Source organism: Etheostoma cragini, chromosome 7 (genome assembly GCF_013103735.1).
Source record: "Etheostoma cragini isolate CJK2018 chromosome 7, CSU_Ecrag_1.0, whole genome shotgun sequence".
Classification (NCBI taxonomy): Eukaryota; Metazoa; Chordata; class Actinopteri; order Perciformes; family Percidae; genus Etheostoma; species Etheostoma cragini.
Genome location: NC_048413.1, coordinates 12,380,823 through 12,397,125, shown reverse-complemented (window position 1 = coordinate 12,397,125; position 16,303 = coordinate 12,380,823). Strand labels below are relative to the sequence as shown.

The 16,303-nt window shown below is 42.8% G+C and overlaps 1 long non-coding RNA gene across 1 annotated transcript; it reads right to left on the bottom strand.

The window, feature by feature from the left end:
• Positions 1 to 2,937: 2,937 nt before the first annotated feature.
• Positions 2,938 to 12,414, bottom strand: LOC117947503. The gene is made up of 3 exons (XR_004657250.1): positions 12,209 to 12,414; positions 5,347 to 5,352; positions 2,938 to 2,948 (listed from the first exon to the last, which is right to left on the bottom strand). It is a non-coding gene; the product is annotated as an uncharacterized LOC117947503 (long non-coding RNA).
• Between the last annotated feature and the right edge of the window lie 3,889 nt (positions 12,415 to 16,303).

The window sequence follows — 16,303 nt, the reverse complement described above, 5'->3', positions numbered from 1 at the left end:
CCCCCCCGCCTCCTGGTCCGCCTTACCAGTCTACCCTTTACCCCGCTCCTTCTTCTCCCCATTAACACCACTCATGAGCCCCCTTCGCTGTTTGCCCACTGTGTGAACAGACGAACTACCATGTTTGCTCTGCGGGAAACGCACACACACAATCACTCAATGGGAGCAAAACTGGGACTGCAAGAGAGCCGACAGACTCTTTTCAAGAGTATGCTGATATGCACAAGTGCTCAAACAAACACACAGACACTACACACAGAAGCTTAAAATTTCAAAGCAGGGGGTAGTAGATATTGACATAACAAGCTGATAAACCTCTTTCTCCGGTTAAGTTGCCAGGACAGCACTGAGAGGAAAGGTGTTGGTATCTGTTGGTGATGAAAGATATTAATGTCTTAACAAAACAGAGTTGATTTCAAGCATATTTACTAATGATGATGCTCGGCAGAGTACATAAGGTTGTTAAGGCTTGTAATCGATCACAAATCCATCTTGAAAAGCAACTGATTCATCTTAATCCAATTGGGAGTTTTTCATTTCCAAGCCACAAATGATTGTTGAAAATGTTCATCTTTTGTCATAGCATTTACGAAACATTTTGCCTTGTATGCATGAAGCACAGTGTTAATGTTTGCTGAAACAATTAGCAGATCAACTGATGTTCTTAGATAATTAATTATTTTTCTGATAATGGAATAACAGTTGCAGCCCTTTTTCCTATGCCAAAAGTATTTGTTTTCAGACATGTGTATTTTGGATGTGAAAAGCACGAAGAGTGTAAATACCTGCTCACATACCAGCAGCACTGTGGATTTTTCTGCTTTATGACTATAGCGGCTTGTCCTCCTTCTTTTCCTCCGAGCAGAACCTCTCTGGCAGTTTATGGTGAAATAAATCTTCAACAAAGTTGACAAACAAGTTATTGAGCAGTGTGAAGTGTTACTTTATCTCACTGTACACCTCCGCTGTGAAGTTGTGATTACCACTTAGAATTACGTACACAACCTGGCTTTCCTGTGACAAGTTGATGAATTACAAGAGCTTTCAAAAACATCTCTTTTGCTTTGACTCTTTTAGGGAGGAACAATTAATTGAATTTTAATCACGATAATGATTTTGGCGTCCCACGATCAAATTTGAGTGATATTTGATATTTATTTTTTTCAAAGAAGGCCCCGTTTTTTTTTGGAAAGCCAAACTACCACTGAACCACTGTCTGTCATGTGCCAATCAGAGTGCTTCCCTGCACCGCCCAGCTTAGTTTCTAGATGTAGACAGTCACAGAGGATAGAGTAACGGTAGGAAAATTCCACAACAGATAGCAGTTGGTCATACGTTGGTCACAAGGTTTACCAGTTCACTAGTAAATGCAACATTTTGTCCCGTCTGTGTTGTTTTTCAGACAAGAGCAGTGAACATTTCTAGTTTGTGTCTGTTAGCTAATTTTGCGTTACATGACCCATTTCTCCAGTAAAGCCGTGCCTGTGTTTGGATCTCTCCTCTTACTCTTTGCACAGCCCCGCCCCCATTCACTCACACATGGCTCCCAGCAACAGAGACACCGCGGCGACAGCGCCGGTCCACACTTCTGACATTTGTCCACACTATTAATTGTTATTAACACAGCTGTATGTGGTAAAGCATGAGAGGCAAACCTGTATTTGTATGATACAGACATTTCACGTGTGTTACTCTGCTGACCCGCCATTCAACCCATGCTGGACCCATTCATAATGAGTCAGCCGTCACTCTGTGAGTAGCACACGCTTCAGTCCATCGTACTACCCCTCTCTCCCTATCTCTTTTAATCAGTCTGTTATTGTTGTTGAAACAAGTGAAGGAGCTTTCTCAGCTTTTTAAATATATCCTAGGCTATTTATTATAGATAATTTTCATTTACATGTGTTGCAGCTGTATGTATGTACAACATACAACTTCAACATAAGAGGAATGTAGCACAATATGGATGTAAAAGCAGTTATACGAGCCTATGTGACAATAAAATTTGTTTTGGTGAAAATCAACAAATAATCGGGATAATTAATCGTGATCTCAATATTGATCCAAACAATCGTGATTATCATTTTGGCCATAATCCTGAAGCCCTAGACTCTTTCCTGTCTCTCCGGCTCCAAGAAGTCTCACTTTGCTGTCCTCTGCCTATAATTCTTTCACTGTGTATCAGTCTCTTTTTCATTGTCCCTTCTGTCTTTTCACACGCACAAACGGCCCTACAATTATTTCACTGGAATAATGAAGTAGGTTGAATGACCAATCATTGCAGTGTATGTGTGTATGAGATGGAGAAAAAGACACTTTGAATTGTCTCTCTTGGCTTGTCAGCTCCGTCTGCTCTTTTATATGGCCTTCCTTATTATAATGCTACTTATCTTATCCAAAAGGCCATCAGGCCGGACGATTAATTTAGGTACTGTATTTCTTGAAACGATGGCTTTCTTCTCATCGCTGCTGTCCCTCCCTCATCCCCCCCCCCATTCCCTCCATCTCCAGGAGATTAAACCAAGAACAGCTCTGCTTTTCTCCCTCCTTCTGTCCATCACAGTGAAAAATTACCTTTTTAGTCTTCTTCCCTAATCGCACTGGCCGCAGAGTTATCAGACAGGAAATAACGGCTTGGCGTGTGGCTGTGCAGGCTCTCCCCTACAATGCCTACAAGACCGGATTGAGGTGAGAACGGGGAAACCTCCCATTAATGATTCCCTGTAAATGTCATCTTTCTAGAAATACAGATAGTGTAAAACTATCAGGGTGTCAAATCTTTGTAGAAATACATTTATAAATGTTCGGCTACTCTCAAGTCAATTTTCTCTTGCTTTTGCACTCCAGTTCCCCGTCCTGCCTTCCTCATTTGTCATTTATTCTCCTCTCTGTGAGCTTTTGCAGAAAGTTTATCCCAGTTGAAAAACAAGATTGAATTCTGTGAGCAACTTTGAAAGCAAAACTAAAAGCAGCATTTCTTTTTCAGCATGTCTCGATCCCAGTGAAAATGTATCAAACTACACACAAACGGCTTCTCTCTCCCTCTTCACAAACCACCACTCTATTCTTCCCCATCGCTCAATCTCCTCTTCTTTTTCCACCCCTCACTCTGTTCTCTTGCAGTTTGATTCGGTGTGTATTAATTGCTCCTCATATGGGAGACGGCACACGATTAGTCTCAATCCTGATAATGGTGTGTGGCTTGGCCATGGGGAATACACCGCCAATTTGCTCACAGCGCATCTGCCAAATGATTGGTGTTTACACGCCACATCCCCTGAGGAGTGTTTGTCACAACGCCACTTCTTACATCTCAATTACACACAGGATCCCAAGGCAGACGTCACCAAAGACACGCACAAACACACATGTGTTGGCATTGGTAAAAACTCTTTAGCGTATGACAAGATAGATAGCGCAGATTGTTCATTTGGAGTACCAACGGAAGCAAATGGCTTTATATGTACTTACATTTTTTTTTCTATGATCAGATCCCCCCCTTTCCCAAACAGTTTACCCCTGCAGTTCCACCTGCCTTCTCGCCTCACCCCCTCCCAACTTCCTTTATCCTCCCTAACATAGTGATTCTTCTCTGCTGTCCCATTAATCACCCCTCTCTAATTAACAGGCCCACTGTTCCCAATCTTCCCACTTCTCCCACTCCACACCTGGCCCAGCCCTGCTGCCCAGCAGGCATTCAGCGCTCTCCAATACACACACATGTGCATATATGCACACAGCACAAACTGGAGCCCAGCTGGCAACACTGACCACCACAGAATCACGCTTGGAGGGGCAAAATTATAAGAATGGTATACAATGAGTATAGTATTCTTTAAAAGTTCTTTTTTTTACTATTGTGTTAAAGTGTGTTGGAAGATGAATTGGGCAACAGTGTGAAGAGTTGGAGTTGCTTGGCAGGACTGACATCCCTGTCCTCTTCTCATCCTCCTCATGCATTCATTCATCACCTCATCAACCCTATCTTCCCTGTAATAACTCATGCGCTCAACCCTTTCCTCACCCACTGCTTACTCCCCCCTTCACAGTTTTCCTTTTCCCAACCATCCTCACCCATTCCACTCTTTGACTTAGATTCCATCTCCTCCTCCTTTCCCACCTTCTCCCTGTCCTCCCCCTGTTAGCCAGGGTGGCCCGGCAATGCAGAAATGCCATCTGCCAGCGCAGCATGCCCACAGCCTTGTGTCCACACACACAATCACCCACAGACACACACAACTTGGCAAGGACACCTTCCAGCGCAGGATATACCAATATCCATGCTTCCGCCACCAGATCAGTCCCACGCAACACACACACACACACGCAGCCCTGTTGAGGCACACGCTTCATCTGTCTCCCAACAGGGGGAGCCGGGGAGCATCTGCTTGAGCCGAGACAGGAGTCGGCCATGAAAGGCTGTTCTTACAGCAAGAGTACGAAACATTACAGCAGCGCATACTGCCTAATCATAGACAAACAGAAGAAGGATGACCACATGGGTGTGTGTTCCACACACTACAAACTAAGTAGAATAAAGGAAAGCAAACCAGCAATTACATGCAAGTGCACATTTTTGAGGCAACAATCTGCTTTTTTTTTGCTGCCTGTTGAAAAACATTGCAATAACATGCCATTTCAGAAGTTTGCACTGCAATAACTTTGGTGGCTAGGACTGAGAAATATTGATACAGAAACATGAGATCAAAAAGCAATGTAGCTACATTTCAAAATGTGTGATACAGAAAGTATGGATAGTTGTAGAGAAGTTTTCAAGCAAAAAGTGGAACAGCTAGGGCACTGTGCATTAAACAACAGTCCATAACGTTTGCCAGAGAAAAGAAACTTTTGTGTGTGTGTTTTTTTTTTAATCTTTTTTGTTCTATTCATGTCTTTGCTCACAATTGGAAACAGAGAAGATATGCCATAGTATGCAAAAAGACATGGAAGGGAGGAATGTAACGCGTTTCCCCATTGGTTATTCACATAATTCATTATTTTTTTAAATAATCTTGCTCCTGTTGACATTGAACAAGACAGAAACAGAATTGATGGGAATTGCAGCAATTAGCAAATGAGCTTTAGGATGTGTTGCAGTTCGAGCTGTGTTTGGTGCTGCATCGGGGTGCTGGGGGTGGCAGTATGAGTGTGCGTGTGTTTGGGGGTGTGGGAGGTATGGTGTGTGTGTGTGTGTGTGTGTGTGTGTGTGTGCGTGTGTGAATGTGGTGCGCTGCCAGGTGCGAGTGGGGGTCTGTGGCAGTATATTTATTAGCGGCTGTCAGGGAGGTGACACTTTGATGAATGGTGCAGAGTAATCAGGGCTGGGCTGTGACAGGCTGCACTCACAGCCTTCTACCTGCCAAACAGCCCAATCACACACACTTATACACACGCGCACACACACACATATATATACGGTACATACAGTAGACATACAGTATAAACATACGTGTTTATGTACACACACACACAAATGCTACTATATACTGTATATGCACATACAACACAAGGGTGTGAATATCCCCCGCTACCAGATGAACTACGTCATCAAACTCCCCCCATCCTCTCCTCCTTTAACCTCTCTTCCTCATCTCTTCGAGTCCTTTTATACAAGTCTTCAACATCCCAGACTCCCCTGCCTTGGCACTGTGATTTTCATAACCTTTAATGACATAAAAATGATTGAACACCTTTTTTTCAGACATAAATGAAAAGCATAAATTGGGTCGAGATAATTTAAGAAGGAAGAGACAAAGAGACGGAGAGATTTGGGGTGAAAATTTGCAGAGCTTTGTTTTTTTTTAATTGCTGGTGAGAAACAAGGTAGCATTAATTAGTCCCTGTCTCTCTCATGTTGTTCTGCAGGGTCATAATTTTGTGACTTTTTACTAATTAGTCAACTGCTGCCGACTAACTCATACTTTCCCTATTGAATCAGAATCATGCTTAGTTTGGTGAGGGGGTTAAAAGGGTCAGTTTGGTAAATAATTAACCAAGATTTCCACTTTTTTAACAGTGGCTCAAATCTATCCTATTTTCTTTCACCCATTCAATTCTATCTGTATTTCCATGTCGACAATGTCAATTTAGAAATGCCCAAACAATCAAAAAATCAAGCAACTGTTACATGCTGTCCTTGGAAAGAAACTACAGCAAATATTGTATTACAACTAAAACACAAAATGGAAATCATTACTTCTCAGCAAGCTTCTAATGCCTCCAAACCAGCAAGTAATGGGAGGTTGTAATCAAATCATTTCAGAGGTTTGGATTTCCAAACAGTTTTCCACTGATTCTATCGACAGACCACAGTTTGGCCCTTTAGAGAGGAGACAGGAGAAGGGGGGGGCTTGGACAACAGAGAGGAAAGGAAGAGAGAGGATGTGATAGAAGAATGGATGTTCGGAGAGCAGTGGTAGGGTGTGTGTGTGTGTGGGTAGTATGTATTTTTTATTTATTTTTCACAGGGAGCCTTGGGCAAGGCGGTGGGACCTGCTCCCACTCACTTACTTTATGATAGCCTGTCTGGGTACTTTCTCTAAAACCTCAGAGAAAGCATGAGCCTGCCTCGATAGCACCACCCCTCCTCTCCATCTTCCAAGTATTCCTCTTTTTCCCCTCACTGCAAATAAACCCTCCCCTCCTATTTTACCAAGCCATTTTTTATGGCCAAAAATCGCATCTTGCCAGTGCCAACAGGCTGAGATAATTTCCTCTGTTTCTAATACTGAAACCAGAAAAGTCCCCTTTTCTAGGATCAAGTTTCATCATTTTTTTCCAAGTTTATGAAGTTTGTAAAGTTTTTAAAGATGTATCTGTCTGGTTTCAGAATATTTACAATGTATAAAAACAAAACTGAAAGGTGGCAAAACCACTGAGCAGCGTCATCATCATAACCTATCGACAATTTTAAGAAAATGTCCTAAATGACACTAAACGACATGTTAGGACTTCAGGCTTGTTGCTGCACAGTTTGCTCAGCTGAGTGAATGTCAAGCTGAAGTGAGAGGTGCATAAAAATATTGCTAAAAGAAGATTATTGAGGATCCATTTATATTCCTGTCCAGATTTTTTAGGCTTATTATGTTTTGTGCTCTTATCAGCTGCAACTTGAATAAATGAATACACAAATAAACATTTGAAAGAAATTAAATGAACATCCCAATAATTGACCGACTGGCTGAATGAATGAATGGACTGGTAGAGGGATTCACTCTTTCTCTCCCTCCTCTCTTCCTCGTTCTCAGAGGAGAATTCCCTGCCAGGTTGAGTGAACATTGACGGAGTAACACTTATTCTCTCCGTCACACCAATGGAAATCAATTGGGCGGTAATTGCAGTATTTGACCCCTCTCCTGTCTACACCACATCCCATCTTCTCTCTGTCCATACATCCTCCACACTCTGACTATAAAGATGAGCCCGGAGACAGTCAATTCATTTTATACACCAGGCATTTTCCCCATAAACCTAACAAGACTATAGTGATATATTTCATCAGTGCTGAATAAAAATCCAAGAGGCAGACTAAAGACAAACAGGAAAAGGAGGAGAGGAGTGTGGACAAAGTTAACAAAAGCAGGAAAGGGAATGGACAATTAAGATGGAGAAAAGTTTACAGAATCTTTTTATTGCAGCTGCTGTGTGTGTGTGTGTGTGTGTGTTTTCTTTTTTGTGTTTGGGAGAAGGCTGGTCATATGGGTAATGAGTGACCCTTCCTCCCTGGCATGGTTCTGCCATCACACCAGTATTAATCTTCCTACATCACCCCCTTTCTGAAATGACAGTAGGCCTCTTGGGACACACACACGCACACGCACGCACACACACACACACACACACACACACACACACACACACACACACACACACACACACACACATTGATGCATGAGAGAGGTGGCATTGATGAATGGAGATGTTCTTAAGATCTGTTTAATAAGTGTTAGGCAGGGGCCCTGTGAGAGCAGTAGGGAAAGAGAAGGCATATACGTATCTGCAAATGAAGCCTGACTCACTGGGGCCTGAATGACAGCACATTTGACCGCATTTACACTCCTCACCAACAGAAGGGCTCACAGAAAAAAAGGCAGAGACGGGTGCAGTGTTGCGATCTGGGGGGTGAGATATTTTTTTGTTTGTTTAATTTGCAAACGTACATTTTCTGATCTCAACAGTGTGTCAACTAATGAGTTGTAGTCAGGTCCACTGAGTGTAGTCCCACTTTGTAGACCCACTGTGTGTGCGTGTGTGTGTGTGTGTGTGTGTGTGTGTGTGTGTGTGTGTGTGTGTGTGTGATGGAGCTGGGAGGGAGGGTTTGAAGGTGTCGGTGGTGTGAACATTAGAAGTCAACCTGACAGTCTGTCAAGATTACCCAGACAGAGGTGATATTTCAAACAACCTGTTAATAACCCTTGTACGTATGGCATTAACACATTCCTGTCAATGGGATACATGCATGCGCCAATACATGCACTCAAGTAATTTGATTCCTACTCAATGAAGGCAGTACTCTTATCTTCCACAAATTGATTTTTAAACTACTACTGTATTTCTGGTTTCTATTTTAAAACTTTACCAAGAAGGCTGCTTTCTGCTGAGAACTGTTGGGGACAGTTTGGTGTTCATGGAATGGACCTCCGGAGGAAAATAGGGGAGGGTCATGTCTTTTTAGTCTGTGTTGTGGGGAGGGTCACCCAACGTTTTTTAGTCTAGGATGAGGGTCACCCTACTTTTGTATTCATAAAAACAGCAACATTTCAAAGTGTCTTGTTTTCTGCATACTTTTCCATCTAGTTCTCAACAAACTCAACAACTCAACAGACACAAGTTTGGAGTTGCTTTCTTTGAAAATATAACCCTATAGATAATATAAATATAGATAATTGTCACTTTACATGGAGCTGGAATATTATGAAGATGACTAGCACAAAAGTTTCACGTTGCGTTGAGCTTGAGCACCCACGGGAAATACTGAGCATCCACATGTGCCCCATATACCGCCAGTCGGAAAAATTGGCGGTGATTTGAAATTGTGCAAACAACAGTCTTTTCAAGACATTTGAGATGGAAGGAGTGGTAGCATGCAAGCTCCCAAATGGACGCTCGTCTGAGAAATGGAGTTTTGGATAATGTTCAGCTTTGGCAGCTCTACCTATGCTAAAATATACAATGACTGAGGATGCCTAGTGACGAGTTTATAGCAACCACTTCATGTGTTGAGTTTGTTACCCAGTGTGCTTTGTTGAATGTTTTAGGGTTTTATTTCATGTGAATACTAGTTTATTAGAGAAGTAACTTAGTATTTGAAGTAATGCAGCAATGCAGGAAGTGTGCATTTAGTTTCTATGCTTATTGTGTTTTTATAACAGTTTTAGAGAGCTTAAAATGTGATGTGTAAAATGAGAAAGCATAGGTTAAGTCGTGTATGTCATCGTTGTAAAAACAGTGTACATCTGTACATCTTTGCCAAGCGTAAACCAGAACAGAAGGCATCAATACCTAGTTGGGGAGGGTCATGTCTCTTTTCCCAATTATTTTGGCGGGTCAAGTCTGTTTTGACTTAAGATCCCAAAATTCCTCCGGTAGCCCCTTAAATAAAAAACAAACAGTCCCTTGGAGGTCCCCTCTCTGTCATGTACCCCCTGTAATTTAATCTATTTTTCTGCCTAACAGTTTGTATTTGTATGTCTTTATCTTCTCATCCATTTGAGTCCGCTCCTACTCGACACCTGACAGCTTAGGCCTCACCTCTCAGAAGTCCCTTTTTTTTTTTTTTCTCCTCTTGGTTTCTCTCTCTGTGAAGAGCCTGGTCATGGAAGCTTGGGCTCTGTGTTGTCTGACAGCTGCTGCTGCGTGCCTTTTTTCTCTCTCCCTCTCTCTTCCCCCTCTTTTAAACACGCGTCCTCATTTCTAAACTATCTATCATGCTGGCAGGGCCAGTGGGGCCTTTAAACTGTGGGATTGGCACTTTCTCAGCTGCTGAGCTGGAAAAGGCGGCTGCTTGCAGACGGAGACACAAGCAGTGGGCCAGCCTGCTGCAGGCAGGAGGAACAGGAGGTAGCCTGTCTGAACGCAGGTGGACTGACTATACTCCTCTCCACCCTCTGTGTGTGTGTGTGTGTGTGTGTTTGTGTTTGCAAGGCTTTTGTGCTAATAGAGCTTGGTGATCCAACAGCACTCCTCCTTTTAAAGTTGTTGAGATATTGCCATCGCTGGTTGCAAACCATCTCTCGAACAGGGAAAAAAAGTTTAACAGAGTGAAGTCGTTTTAAGAAATTAGTTAGAAAGAAAGTTGATGGTTTTGGAAAGGGGACTGTGAAACAGAGTGTGTGGATTCCAGGCGGGTCGTCTGCAACGAGTTGACAAACTCTGTCTCACTTGGGAGTGAGAGGTGTCTGAAAAGATGGGAACTGCTGACAGCATCTGTGTGTGTGTGTGTGTGTGTGTGTGTGTGTGTGTGTGTGCGTGCGTGCGTGTGTGTGTGAGTGAGAGAGAGAGAGAGAGAGTGTATATGTGCATGTGCATCGAGACACCACATCTGACAAACATGAAGAAATAACAATGCGGTGCTGTCAGCCGGTCTTGTCCCTGGCAGGGGGTTGGAAGCGAGCACGAGGTGTGATTTTCTCAGACGAGCAGAGAACCCGCGATGACGCCTCATATCGATTTGCACACACTTAAACATGACACATACATGCCTACGCACGGCCACCCGCATGCATGCATGCACGCACGCACACACTCACTCACTCACCCACTTGCATATGTACTCACCAGGGCCCTGATATTAAGTCTGTGCATTACCAGTCATAGCAATATCCCCAATTGGGGAGAAGGTGTGAACAAAACAAAAAAAGTGCAGCCAGAAGTGTTGTCACTCACACTTACATAAGTTCTAATGTTAAAGGCCCATGTGTCAGTATTAACTTATCAGATGAGGTCTGTTTCTCACCCGCACATCACTTCCCTTGCCTCTCTCAAAATGCTTCCCCAGTCAAGACCCCACCCCACCCTAAAGCGAACCGTTCCACCAACAGCACTCCCAAAGCTCCCTGCGTTCTGGCACCCGAGCGGTCACACTGTCGCCTCATCATCACAATCAAAGGTGTGAGGGGATGCAGCAATATGTCCAGGAAGAACACACACATCCATCCTCTCTCAGTCTCACAGTCAACAGTTGGCAGTCTGTGCCACTTGGCTGTCTCTGCCGTGTCCCACAATGAGGTTATTTGACAACAAAAATAAGTGGCACAGCCAGTCTGTGCATGGCAAATAATGACTTAGCAACAAGGTGATGATAATAATACTGTGCAATGTACCCACTGTGGAATCAATAGGTAAATAGGATTATCTCAATTCTGTTTGTCATTATTGGTTTGTCTGAACCTTTAATTATAAGGCGTTACGTAATGACTTTTAAGGATTTATATCAGGTCAAGCAATTCCATTATTTCTGCTGTCCAGAACAGAGAAGGGCATTACAATCTAGGGATTTAATCATTATTTCATAAGACATTTTTTGTGTGTACAGTGTAAAACATTTTATCTATTAGTAATCAGCCTCTTGTTTGTTCTGGAATCTAGAGTTTAAGGCTGAGCAGACTTGCTGCTGACCTTTTCTGGTCCGTCAGTAGAGGGCGGTCTATCCTCAGTGGTCCAACTGCTGTGTGTGTGTGTGTGTGTGTGTGTGTGTGTGTGTGTGTGTGTGTGTTTTTGTGTGTGTGTATGTGTGTGTGTGTGTTTTGTTAATTTCCCAGCACAGTGGTTGTTTTCTTGTGCTCTGATTACACCAAGGCACACAGGCTACCTCTTTATTTGTCTATCTCTTACTTTTCTCTTTCTTTCTCTCTTTGTATTTCACTCTTTCTATAGTTGTATATTTGAAAGACTGGAGTGATCAATTGAAATAGGTGATTGTTTGGGCCTGATTGTCGCCTTCAGTGTCTCTTCAAGTACTGGAAATTTACCCAGTAAACAAAACATGGTAGAGCTAAAATTACCTAGTAATAGCAGCTGTAATTAAATAACTGTTGTTTGTAGGGATGTGTGTCACACAGTGTATATGCTTGTAGTTATCAAAAATGCAAGAGCACCAGGTATTACTAGCTATGTAAAACCAATTTGTGTGAATTCTTCTTGAAGAGCAAGGTTCAAGGAACTGTGCGCGTGTCACCCTATCCATAGTTCACTGGATTTCCCCAGACACTAGTGTTAATAAACTTAGCACAAAGGTAAGGAAATTTGTGTTTGGTAGATTATTTCTTTGTGGTAACAATCCTTTTTGGTAATAAATATTATACCGTTGGAAAGCCTGTTTAGTTCCCTTTCAAACGGTCCCACAATTGTAAGGAACATGCATTTGTGGGATGAACAGCAAAGCTGAGTATGTGTGTTGCGCCGTTGAAAAATTTGCCAAATGGTCTCTGTCAATGCCAAACAGCTCCTCTGTGCTGTTGCTATAGACTCTTGTTTTGAGCTACTGTTACCCCCAGGTGTTGACAATCAGGTGCTTGAGTCTGCAACCAGTGGCCATCCCATATCTCCACAGTCCTGACCTCAACCCCATTGAACACTTGGGCATGCTGTTTGTGCCAAAGTGACCAACACAACCACGTTGGCTGTCTTACGACAAATGCTGTTTGAAGAATGCGATGCCATCCCACGGCAGTATGTGACCAGGCTGGTGACCAGCATGAGGAGGAGGGGCCAGGCTGTCGTGGCTGTGTATGGTTCTTCCACACACAACTGAGGCGCCTGTAAATTGTTAATTTGCCAATATGTCTTGTTTCTTTAAACTTCAGTCATCCAATCCACCAAACATCAAACGAGTCAATGGCAGAATAAGCTGTTTGGCATTGGCAGAGAAGATTTGGCAAATTTTTTATGGGCGCAACCCACATACTCAGCTTGGCTGCTCATCCCACAAATGCATGTTCCTTATAAATGGGGCACCATTTGTAAGGGAACTAGAACATAGCTATATATTATACTATCATATTTATATTTCCCATACATATTGGGATGGCAATGTATGTTTCCAGGTACCATTTTCAAACAAAAAACAAACCTAAAACAACAAACAAACCTAAAATGCTGTGAAATATATTCCTTCATCTCCGACTGCACTCACCTTGTACTGTGAAACATATAAGCCTACAACACAAGGATACTTTTCTAGTATCTATGTCTCTGCTACTGAGTTGTTAATTGGTGTACAACTTCTTATTTCTGGAGGCATAACGGCAGCATAATATATATGTATTTTGCTCTTTGTCTTAGATCAGACAGAAGTGTGTGTGTGGGTGTACAGTATATAGGTGCAGATGTTCTTGTGTGTCTGTGTGGCTACATGTCCGGGATGAGGGAGACATGAGATAAGAGTCTGCAAGAAGCATGTTCACATTGCCTTCAATTAGTGTGGGCCATGGGAGGCAAGAGGAAGAATTGGATATAGATTGGCACTCCACTGGAGAAGAGAGACTGCACAAGATGGACAGTGTGTGAGGGGGGGAAAGTGAGGTTAATGACAGTCTACTCACATGCAGGTAATCTCTCTTCCTCTCTCGCTTCCCCTCTCTCTTTGGGTATAATCCGTTTCCTTTCTCTTCTCCCAGTAGTCATTATAATTATTACAACAATTAGCTTCATTCTCTCTCTGCCACAGTGAACTGTACAACCGCTGCTGCAACACATGTGTGTGTGTGTGTGTGTGTGTGTGTGTGTGTGTGTGTGTGAGTGAGTGGGCGGGCGTGTGTGTGCGTGCCTGCGCTTGCATGATCCTTCAATGCGTGGTGCCCTCTTGGTGAAACTCCTCGCTTGCATGTGAAAGATGCCATTGGCAACAACATGTCATGGAGGTGTGTACTCCTTCCCAGGTGAAAGCAATAGTTTGACATTTTGGGTAGTAATTTTTGTACTTTCTGGCGGAGAGTTAGATTAGAATATTGATACCACTGTCATAGGAGTGTGGTACATATTTCTTGGTTCTATTGTTGCCAGGCCAAGAAATAGTCAAGCACATGACCCCCCATAAAATAGTGAATTGTTGTTTTTTACTCTTACATTTGGTACATATTATGCAAACAAGATATCAAATGTTAAGTATAAAAATGTTAACTATAGTGGGCTATAGAGGTGCTGGTATATTGATTGTGCCACCACTGGAGAGAGCCAGACTAGCTATATCCCCCTGTTTGCAGTGTTTGTGCTAAGCTAAGCTAACTAGCTACTGGCTGTTGCTTTAGACTAGACTTTAGAAACACTATGTTTACATGCACACAAGGAACCAGGCTACAGAGACAAATCAGGTTCTGCAAGAAATCAGTCTAGTGTCTTTATGTCGATGTAAACAACTTAGAACTTAAAAAGGTGATGTTGGAGGAGTTTTGGTTTTGGGCTGAATTTAGATGGAATCCTTTAAAAACAAGGATGTATCGCTACTTATATTTAATTCCAATACCCTGCGGTTTTTGTCTGAGGTCTTTGTCATGTACATGTGCACATGTACAAATTTTTTTTAGAAAATCTGGTTCTGTGTACATGCATGAACCAGAAATTGGTGTTCTTCAGGTACAATCTAGTTGGGTAGTCCAGATTGGTTGACAATCGGGTGATAGCAAGATGACAATGTCTGTCTGGCAGTCGATCTAGCCACCGCTTTGGCCCAGACTGAAATTCAACAACACATATTGGATAAATTGCCATGAAGTTTTGTAGACATTCACGGGTCCCAGAGGACGACCCTGCCGACTTCGTGATCCATGTCTTGACAACGTTTGGATGGATTACCATGCAATTTAGAGCAGACTTTCATGGTGTTTGATAATCCCCTCGGTTTATATTTAAAGCCATCAAAACTTTATCCAACAATTCATTTTTCTATACAATGAGCCTTGCTTTCATAGCTGTAGACTGAGTCTTGTGTCATCAAGTCATCAGGCTGGCATTAAGGTGTCCTGTACTTGTGTTATTGTCAGCCCACTGTGTACACAGCAAAGGTCATATTTAAATTATCTTACTCTGGATATTCACAGTCAACGTAGAGTTACCTGTATGCTAGTCTGTATCCTTCACGTTCCACTTCCGGGATTGCTCTGGTGCTGCAGTATATTCAGCCGGGTGCATGTATTTATCGTTTCCTTCCGCTTTCTTTGTGTTGGAATTATTTAATGTGGTGGATTAATGAAGACTATTGTTGACTGCTCCTCAGATCTCTGCGGGGTTAATCTGAGACAGCTAGCTAGACTAGCTTTCCAATCTGAGTTTTCTCTTGCATGACTATTCTGCAGCAGCTCTGTTCAGGGTTTAGTACTGCCCATGATAATTCTGATTGGTTTAAAGAAATGTTGATTAACTAGAGCACGTTTTCCAACCACCCCCGAATGCTATGTGGAGTAGAAAGACCCTCTTTCAGATGGCTTTGGTGGAGGGTCCAGCAGAGCGAGACAACATGTATGCATACATGCCCCTTTATCTCTGTCTTCTGTTTCCTGCATGGTTTTATTTTACCCCCAGGTTCTGTCCACACATTTTCAAATAAATGAAATGGATTTTCTTCTGAAGCGCCAAAATTATTTGGACATTGATATTAAGTGAACACATTTTACATCATGAATAGATAAAGTACATGAACACATTTGTGTGTATCATCCAATTAAACTTAATCAAAGGTCATAGGAGTTTCACTTTGGTATACTGAATCCTAGACTCAATGAAATAAGTTGAAAGAATGACCTGCAGTTCACTGATTATTGGTAATAAGCAGAAATCTCAGGTTCTGCGTGTTTGCGTTTATTTGTGCTTGTGCACGTGTGTGTGTAGCGTTGAAGTGTGTAACCAGGTCTGTTAGGTTAAAGCCCAGTGCCGTCAATCACGCAGGTGGTGGAGGTGGGGTGAGTATGCAGATACTACTAGCTGTCAACAGAACACTGGAAAATGGATGCCTCAAAAAAGCCATAACTATGATAAATTTACTCCTTCAAGTCTCAGAGTAGCCCCCCCCCCCTCGCTCTCTCTTACTCTCCCTCTCGCTAACACATTCTGATAGACATGCATGCAGTTCACACACAATGCCCCCCTCCTCTCTCCAAACCCCCATACACTATCTCTCCTAGACCCCCCTTTCTTCCACCAGCAGCCTGCGAGTGTGTGAGTAATGTATGCGGTAAAGCTGCTCGCTACCATGCCGCTCACCAGCCCACCACCACCCCGAACGGCCCATCCATCTCTGCGTCCGCGCCGGAGACCGCATTCAAATAAATTTGTCACTGTACGTTTATGAAATATTGATGGCGGGAGAAAG